This window comes from Strigops habroptila, chromosome 7 (assembly GCF_004027225.2).
Source record: "Strigops habroptila isolate Jane chromosome 7, bStrHab1.2.pri, whole genome shotgun sequence".
NCBI classification, from domain to species: domain Eukaryota; kingdom Metazoa; phylum Chordata; class Aves; order Psittaciformes; family Psittacidae; genus Strigops; species Strigops habroptila.
The window spans coordinates 59,827,827-59,849,756 of record NC_044283.2 but is presented as its reverse complement, the minus strand read 5'-3'; the positions used below and the strand labels follow the sequence as shown (position 1 = coordinate 59,849,756).

At 41.8% G+C, this 21,930-nt stretch overlaps 1 protein-coding gene across 2 annotated transcripts in view; it reads right to left on the bottom strand.

The window, feature by feature from the left end:
• ARHGAP24 (Rho GTPase activating protein 24) overlaps nucleotides 1-21,930 on the bottom strand; it is a 210,538-nt gene that overhangs the window by 35,738 nt on the left and 152,870 nt on the right. The gene's annotated exons all lie outside the window — the stretch shown is intronic.

Sequence of the window (21,930 nt, the reverse complement as noted above, 5' to 3'; positions counted from 1 at the left end):
TCTTTTATTTAAAGGATGAGCCAACACTAAAAGGGTCAAAATCAGAACTTGCTGGAGCCACAGCTCCAGATTTTCACACTTGCAGTACTGCTACACCTCCATCCTAATGGATATTAAGTTAGTGCAAGAGCACATGGAGATTCAAACCATCTTTTCAGCATTGCAGAAGGAGCAAACCCTTCTGGAAAGATAGTTCCAGGCATTTTGAAGCCCTTTCACTGAGCCAAGGGCATGCATATATATATACCCCACACACAAACGTGACAACATAGAAATCCTGTGAGTTCTGCGTTCATCTTTTTCCAGCTTCTTCCATCCTATTACTGCTTCTAGTCATATCTAAAGTGCCTCTGTTCATTACAGCCGGCATACTGCTTCTGGGAGGTCTTCTGAAGAGTGTCATGCCCAGTGCTTGGCTCTGGAACAGACAGGTTTCTAAAGAGAAATTTCTTAAGGACTAGAAAATACAACCACAACCTCCTAGCACAACCATTCTGAATGAACCTACTTGTATAGTCCACAACACACAACTGTAAAAGGAACCTAATCAAAATTTGGCAAACAAAATAGCCAGGTTTTCCCACACATGGGCAGATTCTACTGAAGACTTGTTCTTAAGGTTTACATTGTTATTCAAAACTTAAAATTGAACTTGAAGGTAAAGAGAAACTCTAGTTTTCTACAGTCAAAATGCAGCCACTTCTGTGCTATGTTCTGTCATTTTTACCTTTCAAGAAGTGGAGGATGAGGTTATGGGAGTGGGAAGCATTAGCACCCCAAATAGTAGTACTCCACATCAACCCTGCCAGTGGCAATATATGGAAGACAGACACAAATGGATTTATACTGTCTTTTAGTGTCTCATCAGTATGTCATCAGACTTCTAGGCTTAAATCACCAGTGATTAGTGTTAATATCAAAGTCGGGTAATCAAAATTTCTGTTTTGTTCTTAAACAAGGAGTTTCATTGGGGGGGGGGGGGGAGAATAAGGACATTCATCTTGGTCTCCGATATCCCAGTATCCTCTACAAGTTGCAGAAATTATTTCTGCTTAGGATTAAAAAGTGTGAACACAAATGCTGCAAAATGAAAGTTGATGAAGGAAATGCAGGTGGGTTTTTCCAGAGAAATAGATTAAATATGTCACTTAAAGTGCAGTTCATTTGCAACATAGGAGAAAACTTAAGAACACAAAGTGTAGTAGGAGAGTCATGAATTCTATTGTAATTATTGCTGTTTTACTTGTGAAAAAAAACCTAATTGGAGTCCCGATCAGGAACTACAAATTACATAGTCTTATTATACATCTGAACATAGAAGAGCATGTCTGCTTCATTGCACATGGGGATAGCACTTAGTTCTACATCAGGCTACACTTGGAAGACTCATGCAAAACACAGATGGGTACATTTCTGAGTTGCAATCAATTTGTATGGAATAGCAGTTGTACAAAGATCAGCTCTTCTGCCTTAAAGGCTGGTATAGTGATGAGGCTTTGGGTGATACAGGGATGCGTGGGAGAAGAGGGAAGCGTTGTTTAGTGTATGTATGCAGAACCATGATGATGGACAGTAGTAGCTGGAAGTGAAATCCAGACCATATAGCAATGAGAAATATTTGAAAGAGAAGCTAAAAACTTAGAAAATAAAGTGAAAACAGGGCACAGTAGAAAAAAAACCAAAGGACTCCTCAGGCAAGATTTTCAGAAATTAATGTCTGAATATTAGATCCTCAATCTTTTTGTAAGTAGTATGTCTTGATTATTTTTGTCAGGTGATGAGCAGGCAGGAGTTCCTTTTTGAATACCATACGGACATACGCTTAGCATATTCACCTGAAACATTGAAGGCTAAAACTTTACCATTTATTATTTTCCTGAAAAATAAAAAATAAAGGAGACAAATGTGAAGCATTGAGGCAGGAGGATGTTTCTAAAGGAAACACGGTGGGTTCTGCTGTAATGCCAGTCTGCCTTTCACCATCTTTCAGTTCCCAAGCTAAGAGTAAAGGTTTCAGGAACTCTGGCTAAGACAAATGTACAAAGGAGTAGGGAACTGTTCCACTTCCAAATGGCCCTCCAATTTTTTTTTGGTGGAATGTGAATATTCTTTTGAGGTTGGCCATGACATTCTCAGTCTGGAAAAATCAGATTAATCCTAGATTTTGATGTTCCTTCTGGGAGAAAATTCTCTTTTAAACAGTTGGTATGAATTTAATCCTTTTGCATTCCATTCTCAAGAATGCTGGAACTACTGTTTGCAAAAAATCCAAGATGCTGTTAAAAGGATGAGCAAATACTTCATTCAGAGTTCACACTGCGTACATCCACGGAATCATAGAAAGGTTTGGGTTGGAAGCAACCTTAAAGATCATCTAGTTCCAACCCCACTGCCATGGACAGGGACACCTCACACTAGACCAGGTTGCTCAAAGCCCCATCCAACCTGGCCTTGAACACTGCCAGGGATGGGGCAGCCACAACTTCTCTGGGCAACCTGTTCCAGTGCCTCACCACCCCCACAGTAAAGAATTTCTTCGTAAAGTCTAATCCAAATCTACCCTCTTTCAGCTTAAAGCCGTTCCCCCTTGTCCTATCTCTACATACCCTTGTAAAAAGTCCCTCTCCAGATTTCCTGTAGGCCGCCTTTAGGTACTGAAAGGCTGCTAAAAGACGTCCCAAAAACCTTCTCTTCTCCAGGCTGAACAAGCCCAACTCTCTTAGACTGTCTTCAGAGGAGAGGTGCTCCAGCCCTATGATCATCTTTGCAGCCTCTTCTGGGCTTGCTCTGACAGGTTCACATCCCTCTTGTGTTGGGAGCCCCAGAGCTGCACAGGGTACTGCAGGTGGGGTCTCATGAGAGTGGAGTAGATGGGGAGAATCACCTCCATTGACTTGCTGGTCATGTTTCTTTTGATGCAGCCCAGCACACAGTTGGCTTTCTGGGCTGTGAGCACACACAGCTGGGTCATGTTGAGCTTCTGATCAACCAACACACCCAAGTCCTTCTCCTCAGAGCCACTCTCAATCCATTTTCCTCCCAGCCTGTATCTGTGCTTGTGACTGCCCTGACCCAGGTGCAGGACCTTGCACTTGGCTTTGTCGAACTACATGAGGTACAGATGGACCCCCAGTTCATTATTTTCACTCACACTACATAGCTGCATTACTTCTAAAGCCTCAATAACATGTAGTAGGCTGGGTTGAGCAAGTCATACAAATTACAGTTTCAGTTATTTTACCCAGAACTGTCCCTTTATGTCCTCTATTCTTGTTGGCTCAATGCTGCTCTGTCATCTCAAAGGACACAGAGATGGGCAGAAGACACACTTGTATCACTTGTATGTTTTATAACCTAATCCTACCACCAGTGAGAAACCTCAGCTTTGAAACACAGAGTTATCAAATTCACCATTGTTTTACTATCAAACCATAGCAGGTGCTCCATTTAATTTCTCTCTTCACAAAGAACTAACACATTTTCCTCAAGAGCGGAATTAAGTAACTGCAAACAAGTCAGTAATGAAGATACTGCTTTTTAAATACTTCAATACAAATATAATTTTCTGCTGCTATCCAAGCCATGTTTTTGCATTTATAATCTTGAACTGCAGTTTTCCGCACTAAGGGTGCATTGTCTTTTGGGCATATTAGCTTTTCAACATAAAGACTGCAGCCTAATTCAAGTGCTAAATGGCAAAAGTCTGCTAACACAAGTACATTCTCTCGTGGGCATCGTGCTCCACCACAATTTCCCCACTTGCACAATGCCTGGAAGACAGCAGGGCTTTTTCAATAGATAGAGTTGTTCTCATGAAGCTCTGAACAAGCTCCTGTTTGGATACCTGAAATCGGGCTCAGGAAATGTATTCCTCATGTGTAACACAACGAATACTCTGTACAGGTAGCTTTCTTCTGGGCTGCATGGCCACAACTACAGCACATCTGTCTGTAAGAGTAAGTTTAGTTGCACAATAAAAGTATAAAATCAGTGCCATATTTAAGTATTTTGTGTACTGCACAGCTACCAAGTCTTTCTCCTAACATAATAATCATTGCTTAAATACCAAAGCAAAAACTGTAATGCTTGTTCATCAGCAGTTATAATTGTGTTAAAAGATGTTATTAATGAGGAAAAGAGAGATGTGAATTCAAATCATCCCTTGTCCAATATAAGAGCTCTGATTTTTTTCCGAGCCTAATCTTTTCAGGCATGTCTCATTCTTCCTCTCCCCTACTTCTGCTGCCCTTCCTTTATTCCTAGTTTGAACTTCCAACTACACTTCAAATGGATTTTACAGTGACCCACCTCGTCCTCAAATACAGATCCCAAGTAGTGCCTATTTCATATAGTCTGTTACTCCTAAACTTCCCTGTCATTCAGATGCTGGTGTCAGCACAGTTAACTTCCCTATTTCACCCTTCCCCGGTGCCATTCCCACTTGAAAAAAATCTCATCTCCTTGCTCAAGGCACGCCACTTAGAACATTTTGTTCACAGGTTGCATTAATAGGACATCCACCTGTGTGGACCCACCAGAGCTCTACAATTCACCAGCCCCTGAGCAGCAGCACACATCACTGCCTTCCAAGTTAATCAGTAACATGTGGAAGTCAGGGGCATGCTGCTTCTGCACTGCTGTTGATAGTTTTCAGCTTTCCAGAATTTTTCAGTGTTGTCAGCACTGTTATGATATAAAATGCAGTCTGAACTGTCATGTTTGCTGTTCTATTGTTGCGACTTTCAGCTGTTTTCAGAGTTGCTGGTAACGATGATTCCTTTGAAGTATCTCAAGTTGGACACACAAAATGGCCACCATGTTACTTGAAATTGGTTGATCTCTATTTTAGAGGAAGTCTCTGCAAACATATATCCATCTTTACTTCTAAGGAGAGAGAGAAAAAAGCCTCATGCATTTGCTGGTCTAGATATAGTCAACAATACAGAAAGATGCTTTAGAAGTAGTTGACTGCGAGGACTCTGTTCTGGAAAAAAGCAAGACCCTGGAGCTGTTGTTGCTGCAGGATGGCTGCCCTGTGCTACCAAATGCCTTCCTTGCTTTTCAGCCTCATGTCATTAAATTTCATTGAAGTGCAAAGACTCAACTTGCAATGGATTATTTTGAAAGGTCAGTTCCACAGCACCTATTTGTACATCATTTGACCTAGCAGGAAATTAAACCTTCTGGATGATTTGAGGTAAGGAAGGATCAATACCTGAACTGAAGTCCTCAAACATGAATTAACACAGGGACTGGGAGAACTTACCTGTACACATTGGTACGTGAACTTTAGGCTGCAAAGCCAGCATGCCAAGATGCCAGACCTAGATTGTCCTCAGAGTCTAACAAGAACAACATTGTTGTGAGCACGTGCTCACTTCAGCTCTCAGCATCTACTCATTAAGCTCTCAGATGCTGATGAATATGGAGTATCCTGAGCCTTCAGCAGGTACAAATAAAGATGCTCTTTTACTAGTCTAAACATGCTCTTGCATGCACAACACAAGGGGGAGAGAATTAACTCAGTACAAACCCAAAGTTGAACCGCTAAATTCTTGTGATACTCCTTTAGAAGGAGGCCAGCGAAAAAAAGCAGCTTTGATCAGGAGGTAACCATCCGGTATCCTGTGACAGTGAATTGTGGCTAAGCCATAACTTGAGCCAGTCTTTGAAATTCTGTCTCATACAGTGGCCTATGGTAATTCCTAAATACAGACAAGCAGACAGTGCTATTTATTAATTCTTACTCAAGAAAACTGATCTGCTAAACACAGAAAATGTTGTCTTCTAATTTTACAGACAATTATTTTGTAAACAGACAGAAAAGATACTGTGTTTCCAACAGCTTCCAATAAAAGCAGTTTCCCTTCTACAGATAGAACTGACCATACTCTCCCCACTTCTAGACATGGTACTTTCCAGTCTGCACTGAATTACACCCAAACATAGAAATACTTCATTTCTCCAGAGAGCAACCAGTTATTTAAGCTGCTATCTAACTTCAAATTTGATCACAGATAAAAATAATAGCTCTTTGTGGCATAGATACAACACCAAAAGGATGCAAATGTTCTAACTGAGCAAGTACATACTATGCACACACATTAATTTCATTATAACATCACTTGTTTAATAACGCAAAGTCATTTTAGCAGTTTAGAAAATAAATCGAGAACAAGTTATTCGATAAAACGTGGGCTAATTGACATATGTAGAAGACAATTACATAATGCAGAGTTAAGTTTCAGTAGAAGATGACCTTGCTCATCTCAAGTAGCAGGAGATTTTAGTCATCAGCAGTTCAGGACATTTGTTACACAGCTCATCTGAAATCAACCATCTCCAGGAACACTGTGCCTCTTCGCACCATTTTGGGCTATCAGTTCAATATTAGCTCAAGACAGAAGTGTGCCGCTTAATGAATTATCAGCTCAACTCTCCAGTCCTTTAAATGTCTCTGAAATGTCTAATTCAAGTGCAGCTTTCCTCAAAAAAGAGCCATCAAACACCAGTTATCTGCAGAGCACAAACAGTGTACAGTTCTGTAAATCTCTATACCTTGAATACAGCAGAATGAACAGAAACCTCATTTCAGCTTTGTTTTTGTTATATGTATCCCACAGACATATGTTGATAATACAGTCCACACTTCCCCTTCTCATTCATGAGCAGGGAACAATCCCAGAGTGCACTTACTTTGCCTAGGTCTATACTTTCACCTTGACAGCTGGAGCCTATATACCACAGGATGTCCTTTTCAGCCAAAGATCACTTGGGTCTCATTTCTGGCAGTGTACACTAACAGAAAGTACTTGCAAGGAGAAACCCAGTACGTTTTGAAGTATTGCATTTTAAAGGACATTGCATAGAATGAAGTAGTAACTCACTTCATGGTACAGAAAATAATGTAAAATGGGTAATATGAATACGTTTTCATAGATAGGTCTTGTACAAAGAAAACAATGTCTTGTGTCTACTTGCCATTTCTTTGAAACGCTGGAAGAGGACCACTGATGAGGTGAGACTCCTGCGAGCCACAGACCTATCTCTGACAGATAAAGATGGCCCTTGCTGCTCTCTATGTTCACACTCAAGTCAACTTCCCACAAAGAAGAAATCCACAGAAGCCCTGACACAATAACAAACTCAAAAACTGTTTGGCAGCAGCATGCACAGCATGGGAAATGATGATCATGGGTCCACTCCTTCTTAGGAGAAGAGCCAGGAATTCTTCAGTCCTAAAAGATGAAACAACATTTGAGGACTGATGCCATCTACATGAATAAGAAAACAGCAGACATCAATGCCCTCCATCAGGTAGATGTGGCAAGCAGGAATAATATTATGCATAACAGTAGCTGTTTAGCTTAAAGAAAGATTGTTTATTGTCTTTTTTCACTCACAAGTGTATCACTGGGCTAGTCAGAGAGAGCCTATTGAAGATTTTAGGCTCAGCTAGTCATAGGCTTAAGTGGCTTCAGGGCCATTGTTAACCAACGGAGCTTCAGCTCCTCATACTAGTGGTTTTGCCTCCCAGATCCTCATTCCAGCAACTTACAGATGTGCTCCTACGATACACTAGTAAGAAAGCAGTTACATAGTTAAATCTGAACCAGTCACTGTACGCTCTATTTATGGCAGGGAATAACTGACACTCATTGGAGCTATCTCTGGAGCCTCCTCTAGGATGAGATGAATCACACTGTGGAGATACCAGTTCTCTTCTAAGCTGTTCATGCAGGCACACTTGCATTGGCTCACCACCCTCCTTCTGAAATCTGGAGAGGGACTTTTTACAAGGGCATGTAGGGACAGGACAAGGGGGAACGGGTTTAAACTGAAAGCAGGTAGACTTAGATTAGACTTTCGGAAGAAATTCTTCACTAGGAGGGTAGTGAGACAGTGGAACAGGTTTTCCAGAGAAATAGTGGCAGCCCCATCCCGGGAATTGTTCAAGGCCAGCTTGGATGGGGCTTTGAGGAACCTGGTCTAGTGGAAGATGTCCCTGCCCATGGCAGGGGCTTAGAATGAGATGATCTTTAAGGTCCCTTCCAACCCAAACCATTCTATGATTCAATGATTTTATGGTATAGCCAGCAGCTGCCAGACAAAGAGAAGCTCCCTATCATAATGAAAGTCGAGTGGCTTCTCCCATGTGCCACAGAACAGCCTCAGACTTTACTGGATGCTATGGTCAATCTTTCAGACACAACATGATTAGCCCCGAGTTTGAAATCATTTGTTCCCTTGCAGTTTTCTCTCCAAAATGAAACATTCAGTTTAGCATTGTTTTATACGCTCACACAGAACTAAATTGCAAGTCTGCTATCTAGCCCAAAGCCAGCAACAGCAGACAGTACAGCAGCCTTAGAACAGACTATGGGAATGACTCCAGTTTGGGGTCTCCCTGCTTATACATGGAGATCCAGTGCAAGCAGTCTCATTGAACCCTTCTCTTAAGGGCTGCTCAGCCAGTGCTGGGAGATGCAGGAGAAGTGCTTTCCTACATGTGGCTGCTTAGGTTTTCAAAATGAAAAATGAAAGAGAGCAAATGAAAATACTTCAAAGACAATATTTAGATGATACCCAATTGTGTGTTACACTTACAGCGCAATTTTAACTTCTTTTCAAAGAATTCACCTTCAAAACATCTCCAAGGTCAGTGATACAGCACCTTTAAATTACAAATAAAATAATAAAAGCACCCAAAGGTAAATATTTTGTTCAATGCTTTACAAGGGGGAAAAATATATCTATTGTACAGCTCTGGAAAAAGCAGCATGACTTAAATCTCTAGGGCTGTGCTTGCACAGGAAATACACTTCCACTGTCACTTTCTGAACTGTCAAGAAAATAAGTTGGATACAAACTCTGAATATTCAGGTTTTTAAGCAAATTCCCTGGAACTGTGTTCTTTGTGTTCTTTCCACAAGTATTTATTGTTAAAATACGTGTTGATCAGAAGGTGAACAGGAATACAGTTTCCATCACACACGCTACACTTTTAAGTTGTAAACACAAATATTCCTGGTAGAACTACACGGTAACTCTTAATTCTGCAAAAAGATCTCACAAAGGGAAGAAAAACTCAAGTTGATTGTGGCTAATTAAATGGGGAAAGAGACCAAAACTTATTACAACTTAATTTTTGCTTGTCTGTATAAAAGATCTTCTTGCCATGGACAGATGGTCAATATCCAGTTAATCTCACCATGTTCCTCATATATTAAATACAATGTCAGCTGATGCCCAGCATTACAAATTTCTGTGTGACTACACAGCACTGGAGAGAATAATGCCTGACTGCCAAGTAGCTAGGGTTTTTTTGAGCAGAAAAGACTTGTTCAAAATGAATGGTACAAGAAGTGAGCTGAATGACCACAAGACACTCTGCCAAAAAAGACAAGAAGCCACATTCCTCCATAGCTTATCCATCTGGAGCTGCTACAGTACCTATAGATGGAGAAAGAAGTGACCTGGCAATGGAAGGAAGCAACTCAAACCAGGCTAAAAATCCCCACCTGGGCAGCAGGGTAAAGAACGGGGCTGTACTGAGATCTGTGCTGGCTGTGGCCAGGCTGCTAGCCACACCTGAGCAGACCTATGTGACACTTCAGGGACAACATTCACAGAGAATTAGTTTTTAGTCCTTGGACAGAGACTTCTGAGAGGGGAAACGTACTGTTTGATATTCAGATTACTCTGTTCTATGACTGGTATACACAGAGTAAATAAACTTAATTTAGACAAAAGAACCTGATGATTTCTCCGCCTATGAAGGATTAGCTATCAATGCCTTGAAAGGCATCTGGCAGCAGTGATCTGCAAACCTACAGAAATAACTTCTGTTCCAGCCAGCAGTATGTTGGCAGATCAACAAATGGATTAGCATTGACCCAAAGGCCCACAGATCCAGACCAGGTTGGTCCTTCTCTCCACTAGCCAGTCAGTGTAGTAGTTATGCTGTGTATGCCCAAATCACCATGTAAGTTTTCCAACAGTTGGGCACAGGAGAGAAGAGAGAACAATCTCTTGTTTTCCACTTTGTTAGCAAAATGGGGACAAATGCCTTGTGCCTTACTCTGCTCATTATTTTGAGATTAAACACTGTTTAAATGCTGATAAAATAATTATAGATGAGACAACATCCTGTGGAAGAGAAAATTGAAAAGGCAGCGGGATCTGAGGGGAGAGTATAGGTTAATTCAAAACAATGGTAGAAATATAATGATACAATTAGAGTGGTAAACAAATCTAGAGGTAATGAACCACTATATTAAACTAAATGTCACTATGCATTCTTACAGTGTAGGTATTATTCTCAGAAGAATGCCTTAAATAACTCTGAAGAGCTCAAATGCACCAAGATTGCAATTTGAAAAACTAATAGCAAAGTCTACCATTCTGGACTGCTAATAAGATTTCTGCAGTTTAATAGCTTTTCTCCCTAACATAGATTTTGCTTGGCCGTGTAACTAAGCTCACAGATCTCTGCTCTCAACCTTCTAGGGCAACTTCCATGAGTAGGTCTGGGAGACAGATTTGTCACCACAGAGGATGGGCCATTGAAAGGTTAATTCTTTCAGTAACTGCTTCTCAGCAAGACTCAGGTATGAAGTCTTAACAGCTCTGCTCCAGTAGCAGAGATAAAACAAAAGTGTTCATTTGCACTTGAACGAGTGGACAGGAATGAAACCTTATTTGTGGGCTGAAATCCCAACAGACCCATCTAGGCATCAACATTTGAGGCTTCCAAAGCAAAGATTCCCAGAAATAAGGAAAAGTCTCCTACCACACTGTGCTCTTGAAGCCTACATCCTCCTGAAAAAATAAAACTCCTAGCTAAAATGGGGGCCAATATTGCCAAGTTTAGAGGAATTTTTTAGCTACAACACAGAATTCTCATTTCTTTGAATCCAAACAACCATTTGGAGAAGACGGAGCATTTCCCTACCCCTCCCCACCCCCCTGTTCCCCCCATTTATTTTCCATAGACATCAAGTGATGAAGCATGAGAAGGTTCCTTTGGTGATACAGCTACATGGCATCCTGACACACATCTCAGAAGAAGAGTAAGCTTGGGGATCTCCCTTGGAACTATCAAGTCTCTATTCCAGCTCAGTTTGGTGGTCTCAACTTTCATGTTAGGTAGCAAATGGCTCTGTCCTTGTGTGCAATCCTTTGCTGCAAGCAAAGGGGTGTCTCAGTTTACAGCACAAAGGGAGTCCTAAACCTCTGCCAAGGAATGCTAGCTGATGAGAAAATAAAGCAGAGGTGCTCAAACTTGTTTTAATTTAGTATTTACATACACAGTGATAGAGTAGAAGATGAAATATTCATGAAATACCAACTTGCTGCAAATTGGTTTGGTTTGCAAATTGTTCTAGAAAAACCCAAACAACAAAACAAGACTGACCAATTAACATTTGCTTCAATAAGAAGCTAAGAAAACAGCTAGAGCTTATTAAACAGTGTTAATCTAATGGCAGATAAACATAACCAAAGTCTCATTTCACCTTCCATCTAACTCTTTATTTTCTCCCTACTTGTTCTGTGTGCTTCAGTGTCCCAAGCCATATAGCCCTGATCCTTCATTCCTGTGCTTTCTATCCATCATCCTGCCTTGTTTTGCTTCTCAGGAGTAGGTCCACACCATATACACCCACAGTGATGATCTAGGAAATCTGTTGGTGGACTTTCTGAAATTTGCCTGGGAATATGAATAGCTAGTCTGAAAGCTGTTTTCTCATCAAATGACTCCATTCGTGTACCCACTCGAGATGCCAAGATTGGGACCCATCCATGCCAGATGAGAAATGATCATGAGCCATTATATTCATTACATGAGTCATTACATTCAGCAGCTGCTACTTCTTTAGGAACTTCCTTAGTCTACATCTTTGCTCAAGCAAGAAGAATTTCCCACCCTTGAAAAGGAAGAGTGTGCAAAAATAAAGAAGGAAAAGCTACATCCATATGACAAAGATGAGTGAGTGACAAAGAAAGGTTTCAGGAGAGATGGTGTCAGAAGGTGCCAGAGAGAGACGTAGGAACAAACCTTCAGGTGAGAGGGAAAGTGGTGCTGACAGGGCACACAGTTCCAGACAGCAGTGAGCAGCTCTCACCTTTGTTAGAGGCAGAGCAGGTTCACCCTGAGCAGCCTGCCCACCTACCAACCCAGACCGATGTGCAGAGAGTTTGTATGCAAAGGACAGACCAAACAAATCCAAAACATTTAGGAATGCTACTGATTTCAGATTATTTCCAATCTCTTGTGCTTTATGCCTAAGTAAACACAGTTGTGTGCTCAGCAACTCCGCACAAGGTCTAGCCACTCTTTTTGTTTGTTTGTTTAAATGTAATCAATGTTCCTGACCTCATGGGTCTGAAGAAGTAACCTATAAATTGCAAGGCTATCATATGTGGAGAGAGCCCACAAAAGGCTGTGTTTGTGCTAAGATAGGATCTCAGAAGTGAGCTCTGGGGACCAGATAATGGGTACAAGTTTCAGCTCTAAGGAGGAGTTACTGGGTGACAGCAGAGCCTAGGCTCTTTCTGTTTAGGCTCCAGACATCTAAAGCACCTGGGATTCCCCATCCAACACACCTGGCCCTCAGTATGCCTCTGGATCAACACTCCACATTCATGTACTTACGTGAACAGCCAACCAATACCGAATAGCTGCCTTTTCTCCATTACTTGCTTTATCTCAGGTACCCTATAAACCACTTAAATTAACTTTGCTAATTATTTTTACCAGGCTAAAACAAGCACACTGAAATCTAACAACACATGGAATAGCTTCACTCATCCTCCCATCACACAGTGAAAAACCACATCTCACACAAGGACCAACAGACCCACATGGCCCAGCCGGGCTACACCAGAAGAGAGGCATGGTACTGCAACTGGAGGAGAACATCTCCTCCCGGCAGCAGCACAGAAGACCTCCTTTACAGCTCCATGAAGCAGACCTGCACAGGAAGAGATCTGCTCATCAGTTAACTGCCACCCTAGCTGTAAAAGGTGTAATGTTATTACCTGCATACCAGCACACTGCCACCGCAAATCCCAAAGTACTATGGTCAAGTTAGCCCCACCCAACTCCACTGAAAAAGCAAATCATCATGGTCATTTACACCATTTCCAGTTTATGAGTGGTCTGAAGATGTAACACCATGCAGAGCTCATTATCGTAATCCACTCCTGAAGTAATGAGGTGTTGAATGAATTTGGTAAATAGCGCAATAGAAAATGGTTATATTCTAATGAGGTGCAGATGGAAATAATCTAAGACACCCTATTCCAGCTGCTCTTTTCTCTACATTTTGGACAAACAGTGTCAACTCCAATGCATTAATCCAGGGATCCCACCACTTCATTATCCCACCACCCCTCCTAACCCATCTTGCATGGGCCACAGGTACAAAATGGTTATCCAAAGGCCAGGATTGTATGTATACTGCATGAAATCTTCCATTTCACTGTCTGCTGGTGTGAGACAGCTATGACACTGACATATTTGATAAATGGGTCCATTTATTTTCTTTTGCTAAACTGTTCAATAAGGCTTCAAGCTTACTGAAGCAGCTGCAAGCTGCCTCAATGAGACCTATGAACAAGAGTTTGTTTGCAAAACAAACTAAATTGCTCTGGGACACTACCAAACAAAACTGAACCTCCCAGATAGCATGTCCATTCTCTCTCAGAGATGGCAACAGAACAACAACTGGGGAAAGACCACAACCAGGCACCAAGCCTGTTGTGTCAGAGGCTAGTGACAGCTACACTTCAGATGTTACTGCAGGAAGATGTCAGGCTCATACCTTCAGTAGATGGCCATTCTCAGCTGACTTTCATGCCAGTGAGCTCTCTAAAGGCACTGAAAAGAAAGTTATTGCACAACATTTCTGCAACTGCACTTCAGAGCCATCCTAGAGCAGACTGTACTCACCCACCTTAGTTAGTACAGTCCTTTGTTAACTGGTACTGGTATGAACCAAGAGAACCCTTCACTGAATCACAGAATCAACTAGGTTGGAAAAGACCTTTAAGATCATGAAGTCCAACTGTTACACTGCTTCCCACACTATTGTAGAGGCCAGAGATACATGTCGCCTGTGTTAGCTTCAGCAACAGAACAGACTCCCTGTTGTCATGTGCCGGGAGTTGTAGCTATGGGCTCCTAGTTGGACTTTGTCCAGACAATGGACTGCTCCCATCACCACCACAGCACAGTTTACCAAAACCCCAGAACAACACTAGAAGCTTTGCATACCTTGCAAACCAGCTCACCTTGGCCTTTGCTCTTGTCAAATCTAGTTGTGTGGTTCTCACGGAGACACTGTTTTACAAGTGGAAACAGGGAAACGCTGCTTGAAATGCGCTAATACTGTATGCTGCCTGTAGCTCAGGTCATAAGCTACCTTTCAACCAGCTCTACAGCTTTTTGCTCTGATGTCCACAGAATTCACCTGCAGTTTCTTGCAAAACATATTTCTTCACAGTTTGCTTCTCCGTCTCCCCTCCCTGCAAGGGGCAACAGAAGCTTACAATCAAAAGATGACAGACATGGATATCAGCAGCCTACCAAATCTGCTTGGAGCCATGCAAACAACTGCTCTGACCTTGGAAGCAGTCAAAACAAAATTATATCTTATCTCATTCCTAGCATGGGTATCTGATTAGCCAGAAGGACACTTAACATGGTGAGAAAGAAGTACCCTCACTACACACAGGAAAACCTTGCCTGCATACAACAAACCAACTCGACAGTAAATTCACAAGAGTAAATTCAGAACAGTTACTTTATGAAAGGAGGTGGCTGGTGCCTGGGTGCCATCCTATCACTAGGGATTAGGTCACTTGCCATTCCAGCCTCAGAGTTCAGTGTCCTTTTTATAAATTGTTTTTAAAGGTATTGTTAGTCTTGAAAACATAATTATTGGTTGGACAAGGATGAGGAAGGATGGAATGGTTGAAGGTATTTCTAAAGTGTGAAAGGAGGTTTCTGACGTGTTCATGGAGGTGTAGGAACGACACTGGAAGGTAAAGGGGGGAGACCAATTCCAGTGCTGGGCTACCAATATGCAATTCCATTAGAGAAGAGTTAGGCTGGTAGACCACGCTTGGGATAAGCTGCTAACCCTATCCAATATACAGGTTTAGAAAAGAAATTGGAAGGTTCGTGCCATTTGCATCATAAACTATACAGATCAAGCAGTTTCTCTGCAGCAACAGGGTTAGGTGAAGTAGTTCAGCTAGCTAGCTGAGTGAAAGGAACTTCTTTTTGGGGTTAAGATGCAGGTCTGGGAATTGAAACATAGCTGTCACCTAAAATATCTTCGCTGGGTATTTTGTTTGTGTCCGCATTTGGTTTGTTTAAAGGAACGAAATGCTATCCATGTAAGTTATCCCAATGTGTGCAGTATCAGGTATATAATGAACTCCCTCTGAAGCCAGAAACCCTACTGTAAGAAGGAGCAAGTTGAGGGACACAGTGGGATGAACCATGCTGAAATTGTTCCCAGGCTGCACTTGGGTAAGGGAGGAAGAATGCATATATTGGCTCAAGTTCTGAAATAAAACCTTGCATTTTCTAACCTGGGCAAGTGTAGAGAGGCTTTATTTAAAAAAACAAAGAAACAAATTAGCCAAACATATTTCCTACACTCCAACCCACTTCCTTTGTATTTAGTCCCTGAGCTGTTAACTTATGGGTAAAGATGTTGCTGATCCTGTCCATGGACTCCATAAGGCAAATAACATTCAGAAAGCCACTTTTGACAGAGATACTGGAGAAATTGCTAAGTCTTACCGCCAGGTTCTGGGAATCAGTAATTTATTCATTTGTGTAATAGTTCATTTGTGAAGGCCAGGACCTGGAAGCTATACTGTATTAGAAATCTATGAGACTCATCAAAACACAGAAAATTAGATTAATAATATTCCAGATGACAATGTACTTGGAAACAGTAATAAATGGATGGCTAATAAATGATAGTATCACTATCCTGTACACTAGGTGATGACATTCAGGTGCAAAATATGTTCTCCTTTCTGTACCCGACATGCTGAATACACTGCTGCATGCAGTACAGTTTCCCCCAGTGGCATCACCGAAAGTTCAATGTACTGTAAGAACAAGGAGGCTGCTATACAGATCTGCAATACAGGCTGATGGCGAGACCTTTATCTACTGGTGCAGAAAATTTCAATAGCTTTTTCTATCATGTGATCTGAAAATGGGTCATGATAATCAGAAATACTTAATTATAAAGGTCTCTTGAATTTTTCAGTGTTTGTGATGACCCAGAGAAAAAGCGGCTACCTCGACTTCTGATCAAAGTAAGCTCCATGAGTGGTCTGTGAGGTTACAGAGATAGAGATAAGCAGAATTTAGCCCTATCAAGTAAGCCCAGACTTTCCACTGGCCTACCACAAGAACAGAAATTCACTGACACACCGGTTTTCAAGGCACATAGGATATTTGATATGAAAGTTATTGATATGGAAAAGCTGACATCTAAATGGATCATATATTGCATGCAGTCATGGAGTTACTCTCAGCCTAAATCTTCTGCTGAAAATACTGTAAACACACAGTACACAGTCTGTACTTGAAATTAAACATAAAAAAAATAAGTATTTGATTCATAAAAATAGAAAGTCCCAACCAACAACAGAAACCCCAAGTAGACCCAAAGAACTTCCCCATCAGAGAACTTAATGCAATTAGAGTCATAAAAATCATTACAAATCACCCAAAGAACTGACTCAGCAGCTCTCAATGTCTCTCCAAGCCTGCTGAACCAAGCCTTGCCGTTTACAGTGGAGGCATTTCAAGCTCAGCTGCTCACTGGGATCGTCCAGCCCATTTCGAGTTTCAAGATCCAGTTTCAACAGGAAAGCTGATGCTTCTGAATCAACAGCAGGCGAGCTGCATGCCCTCTATGCCTCCTACCTCCCCCCTGACTGGTGAGGTGCATCAGACACACAACAGGGGGGAAACACCAATTATCAGAAGCAGCACTAACTTCCATGAGAACAAAAGCCTCAGGTATGGTCAACAAAAAGATAAGCATCTGGCTCCTTCTGCACTGGGAATAAATGGCATTTAGACCCCAGTGCTTCCCGAAGGACATACTTGAGAACTCAAGCAAGCTGTACCTGCCTAGCAGCAACAGGCTGAGACTTGCTTCCTTGCTCTTAACCAGACCTAGAAAATGGTCCCTGCACACACCTTGAAAGCACAGACATGACTGAAACACAGCAGTGAGAGGGCCCAGGACGCAGGCACCTGAGGCTTTCAAAATCACTGATCATAAGTGCAGCATGGCAGCACCATTCACAAGCCTCAAACACAATGAAAGAGCAGGTCCCATGTGATATTAGCATGGGAAGTCTTTGAAAACAAAAAGCTGGGCACAGAAAACCTCTCTGGACTGAGAACCACTGAGCTGTGTGCTGGAGTTATCTGAAAAAAACCCACAAACCAAAACCCTCAAAACAAAACAAAACAAACACCACCACCCCCAACCAACCAACCAACCAACCAACCCCAACCAGACAACTGCAGTTCTGCAGTTGCTGCAGACATGCACCCAAACCTACCCACAACCCCAGAAACCAGAGACTGTAGTGATGCTATGCTGCAATCGAGGGAGTCGGGATGCAAATCCCTAAGTATTACACAGAAACACCACCCCTAACCAGTGGACTACAGACCTTACCGCTAGAGGAGGGTCAGCAGCTGTAGTGACCCTGTGATGCATTCCCCATGCAATGCTCTGCCCTTGAAGGCTGCCAAGGCTGCTCCTTCGATTAGAGACTGGTGGAGAACTTGGCTCAGCTGCTCAAAAAGGTGCTGGGGATTAACCTCAACAAATTCCCTCTCTGTAACAACCTCAGGTGCCAGACTGCACCAGCTGACAAATCAGCTGTGTGCTGATGCAAGACACACAGCTTTCAGGGACATCCATTAACAGCAATAAGCATATATTCATTATGTGTTCTACCAGCTCTGGGTAGGTGATAATATTTTCCCTTGTGTAAATCAGTCTATAGCAAATTAAATCTCTAATTTCACTACAGAGATTTGTATCAGCTTCCACCAACCTCGACTTTAAGCTGCCTATTTCACTCAGACATCATCATTTCATTGATTGCAACATATAAGTAGAAACACATGTTTCTGCATCAATACTTTTTCTGTATCGCATACCATGACACATATATTATGGTACCATACAACACACAACCAGCCAATTCTAACCCCAACACAAGGTGCAAATCGGGAATATTTCCACTGAGAACAACAGTATTAAACTGGCCCAAGCACATTAGCAGCAGGCTTTTGCAAGCTGATCTTTTAACTGACAATAAAAATGTAAATCTCTCTCGTTTCTTTCTCAAACACCTGTTGATATCCGTGGTAATTATGTCATGGAATAATGCATATCTGAATATACTGGAGCCAAAAACATTACTCCAAAAATGTTTCATTTTCAATTTTATGGAAAGCACTGCAGTCTTTGTCATTTGGCTTTCATAAAAAATGATTATTTTTTTTTTATCAGCTGTAAAAATTAATTTTCCTACCTATTTATGCCTTCAAACTAACTTGATCAGGGAAACTGATCCCCCCAAAAAAAGCAACAGCCCACTGAACAGAGCTCAGTGACACAGTTAAGACAGAAGGATAGATACTCTTCTGTTACACCATTTCATCACAACAGCCAGAAGATCCTATTTTCTTTTTCTCTGCAAAGCCCACATTACCCAACAGGCCATGGAAATGAACCCAGCAGCCACCAGCAACACCCCATCCAGCTCCTGCAGTTACACCGCACGTGCACGCCATGGAGGGATGTGCTCCAGAAAACCCTCACCGCTGTGAAATGCCTGCCTATCATCAAGGCTATTTCAGTACAGTGGAAAAGTTCGGCTGGAAATCAGACAACTGATTCATTTCTCAGCTTTGCACAGCACAGACTCAACCTTCTCATCCCACCGCTGTGTCCCACTGCCACTGGCAAGCCTGGATATAGTGACATGACAGGCCTTGCCAACAGCCACACTCTGCTCTGCTGTCGACACACAGTTTCTGTGTAGGGAATCCAGGGCAGTCAGTGTTACCTTTGATGTCGTGTGCTTTTAAGTGCTACATGTTAACAGTGTGTGGTGGGGTTTCTCCCACTTGCTAAATATAAATTAAAATATTTTCCTAAATAACCAGTTGCATATCTATCCTGAAACATTTTCAAACATTTATTAATTTAAACTGAAATTTGTAATCCTTTAAAAAAGGACCTTACGTGACACTCAGTTGTCCAGGGTTAGGCATTTCCACTGCATTTATCTCTGGACTAATCCTATCTATCAAGCGGCATTCATTAACCACAGACAATTACTTAATCCACCATTTTCATAACACATCCCACACCATGTTGTCATACCACTTATTCTCTCCTATGAGGGGAGATGTAAAAGAAAGGATGATTCTATGATTCTATGATGAGGCATCAGTATTGATCTTAATTGTCAGAGTTACAAAATGTCAGTTGCAATAAAGCTTTCTTCGCAGTGTGGGATTTGCTTTAGATCTACCTCTCATTATAACATATGGAGCTGGTATGCCCACTGCCTGCTAAGTATCCTGCTAAGGACTATTTAGAGTAGAAAACCTTTCTAATGATAGAAATGTAATTTCTGTTAGATTCACTGAGTAACATCTCTCTACCAGAAATCTTAAACCGAGCGTTGTTCAATGCCACAACCTCTATTCTGCTGACAGGCAAGGGTAAGTTCAAATGAAAAGCTGATTTAATTATTAATTTACTTAAATTACAAGTAACTTTCTGCTGTCTTTGCCAGTGCCCTAAAGAACTCGGCAGTAATGGAGAGGCTTTGCAGAACTCCCTGAGATCTTCACAAAAATAAGATATGATAATACAGCAATCCCTGTAGAAATGTAAAGTATTTTCAGTAACATTATGACTGAACATTAATAAAGGAATACACATCTTGCAATACATATATAGTGGTATTTCTGACAATATTTCATTATAAAAATTCCTAGAGGGCAGCAGGGATTCAGCTATGAAGACACCACTGACATCCACAGCTGTGACAGGAAGAAAGCAGAATATGGGCTATAATTTATTAAAAATGAGCTTCCCTTTCATATTCATTCAGAGCTCATTCTTTCAGATACAGTTCCAGTTCTTCAGTCCACCCAAAGCACATACCAAGATGGCATTTCAAGCTGAGGCGCAGTTGTCTTCCATGCTTTACATTAACTGATATTCTACATTAGTTTTGATTCACATAATTGTCACACTAAGTTCTGGTAGAAAGAACACAGTAAAAAAAGACTTTAAACCATGCTGTTAGGCCTCCCCACCTATTGACGTGACAGGTATGTTATTATTGCACAGTGACTGCAATACCTCTCGAGGATGATATTTCCAACTCAGTATACTGTATCTGTAATTCAAGAGTCAGACTTGTAACAGATAACATTGAGCGTACAGTGGTAAAATTACTAAAGAAAAATGAGATGGAATTACAAATTTAATTTAGTGTGACATATTTGAAAGAATATAGTTGGTAAATTGTCAGGTGAAAGGAGTAAAGACTGTGAGCCTGGGGCTGGCAATGGAATAATGTACGTCACCTCGCAGCTTCCAGTCCAAAGCTGCAAGCGGCCTGTGCAAACTGAGCTGAAGCGGACAGGCTGCAGAGGCATGCAGCGACTCCTCTGGCTCCAAGTCACCCAGTGGCCATGGTGGCAAAACAGTTTATTCACTGCTGACCAGTGTAGGACAGTGGGTAGGCCCACGTGCATCAAATCGTCTGTCAGTTTGCACAGGGGCTGTACATGAGGTATTTTCCTGCAAAGCTAAGATTAATGGTAGGGAGAGGAAGGCGACTGAGGGAAAAGAGTGTTTCCTTAGTTTTCTATATTCAGGATATTGCAGACAAGCATTAACTGGCAGCTGCAATTTCTACCAGGTGCTTTAAGTTGTATGGATAAATATGTGCAGCCATAGTTATTGAAGATGGGTCCCCTAAAGACAGTATAGGGCTGTGGTGGGGTAGCAGGTTGTGGCTCAGTGCAGACAGTGGGCAAGAACCTGTTTCGGGACTACATGAACACTTTGCTTATTACTTGACTCTGGTGAGAGAGCATCTGCTCTGAACAAGGTCACAGAAAGCCATCTGCCTGCCCTGCTGTATGGGCATCAATGGCCCATTATGGGCCTGTTATAGCCTATTTCTGACCTGGTCCTGTTTCAGCTATTAGTGCTTCAACAGTCACAGTTGATTACTGAAGTAAAAGTCTCCAAAACCTACTGGCTACAGCACAGAAACCAGGGGAAGAAAGCAACCAGTCTAGAAGCCTGTGCACATGCTGGGTGATGTTCGGTCTTGTTCATTACGACTATGGCTAACAGGAGACAGTGCGTGTGGTCCCGAGCCCAAAGCTGGACCAGGCACACAAAGGAGCACTCTGACCCATTAATCAGCTACAGATGACATTTCTACTCTGACAAGGATTTTGCTCAGAATGTAACCCTGCACTGCACCCAACCCCTGGACTCCAAATGCAATGCAGGTACCAGCAGCATTTATGGTCCCGAGTTTCTATTTTGTGGCTTATGTCTAGAGCTGCAGCCATCTGACAAAACTCTCTATTCCCCTCTTCTTTGCTTACTTAACCTTTCATTACAGATTCACAAAAGGACCTCAGTAAAATAAGGCTGTTGCAATCCTGAGGATTTTTGATTTGTTTAGACAATATGCATGAAGAATGAGAACGTAAAATATTGATACAAGCAAAAGACATTTTACCATTTTCCATGTTGATGAGGCAAGAGGAGAATGAAAACACAGTTTATACTGAAATTCCTTCTCCCAGTAGGTAGA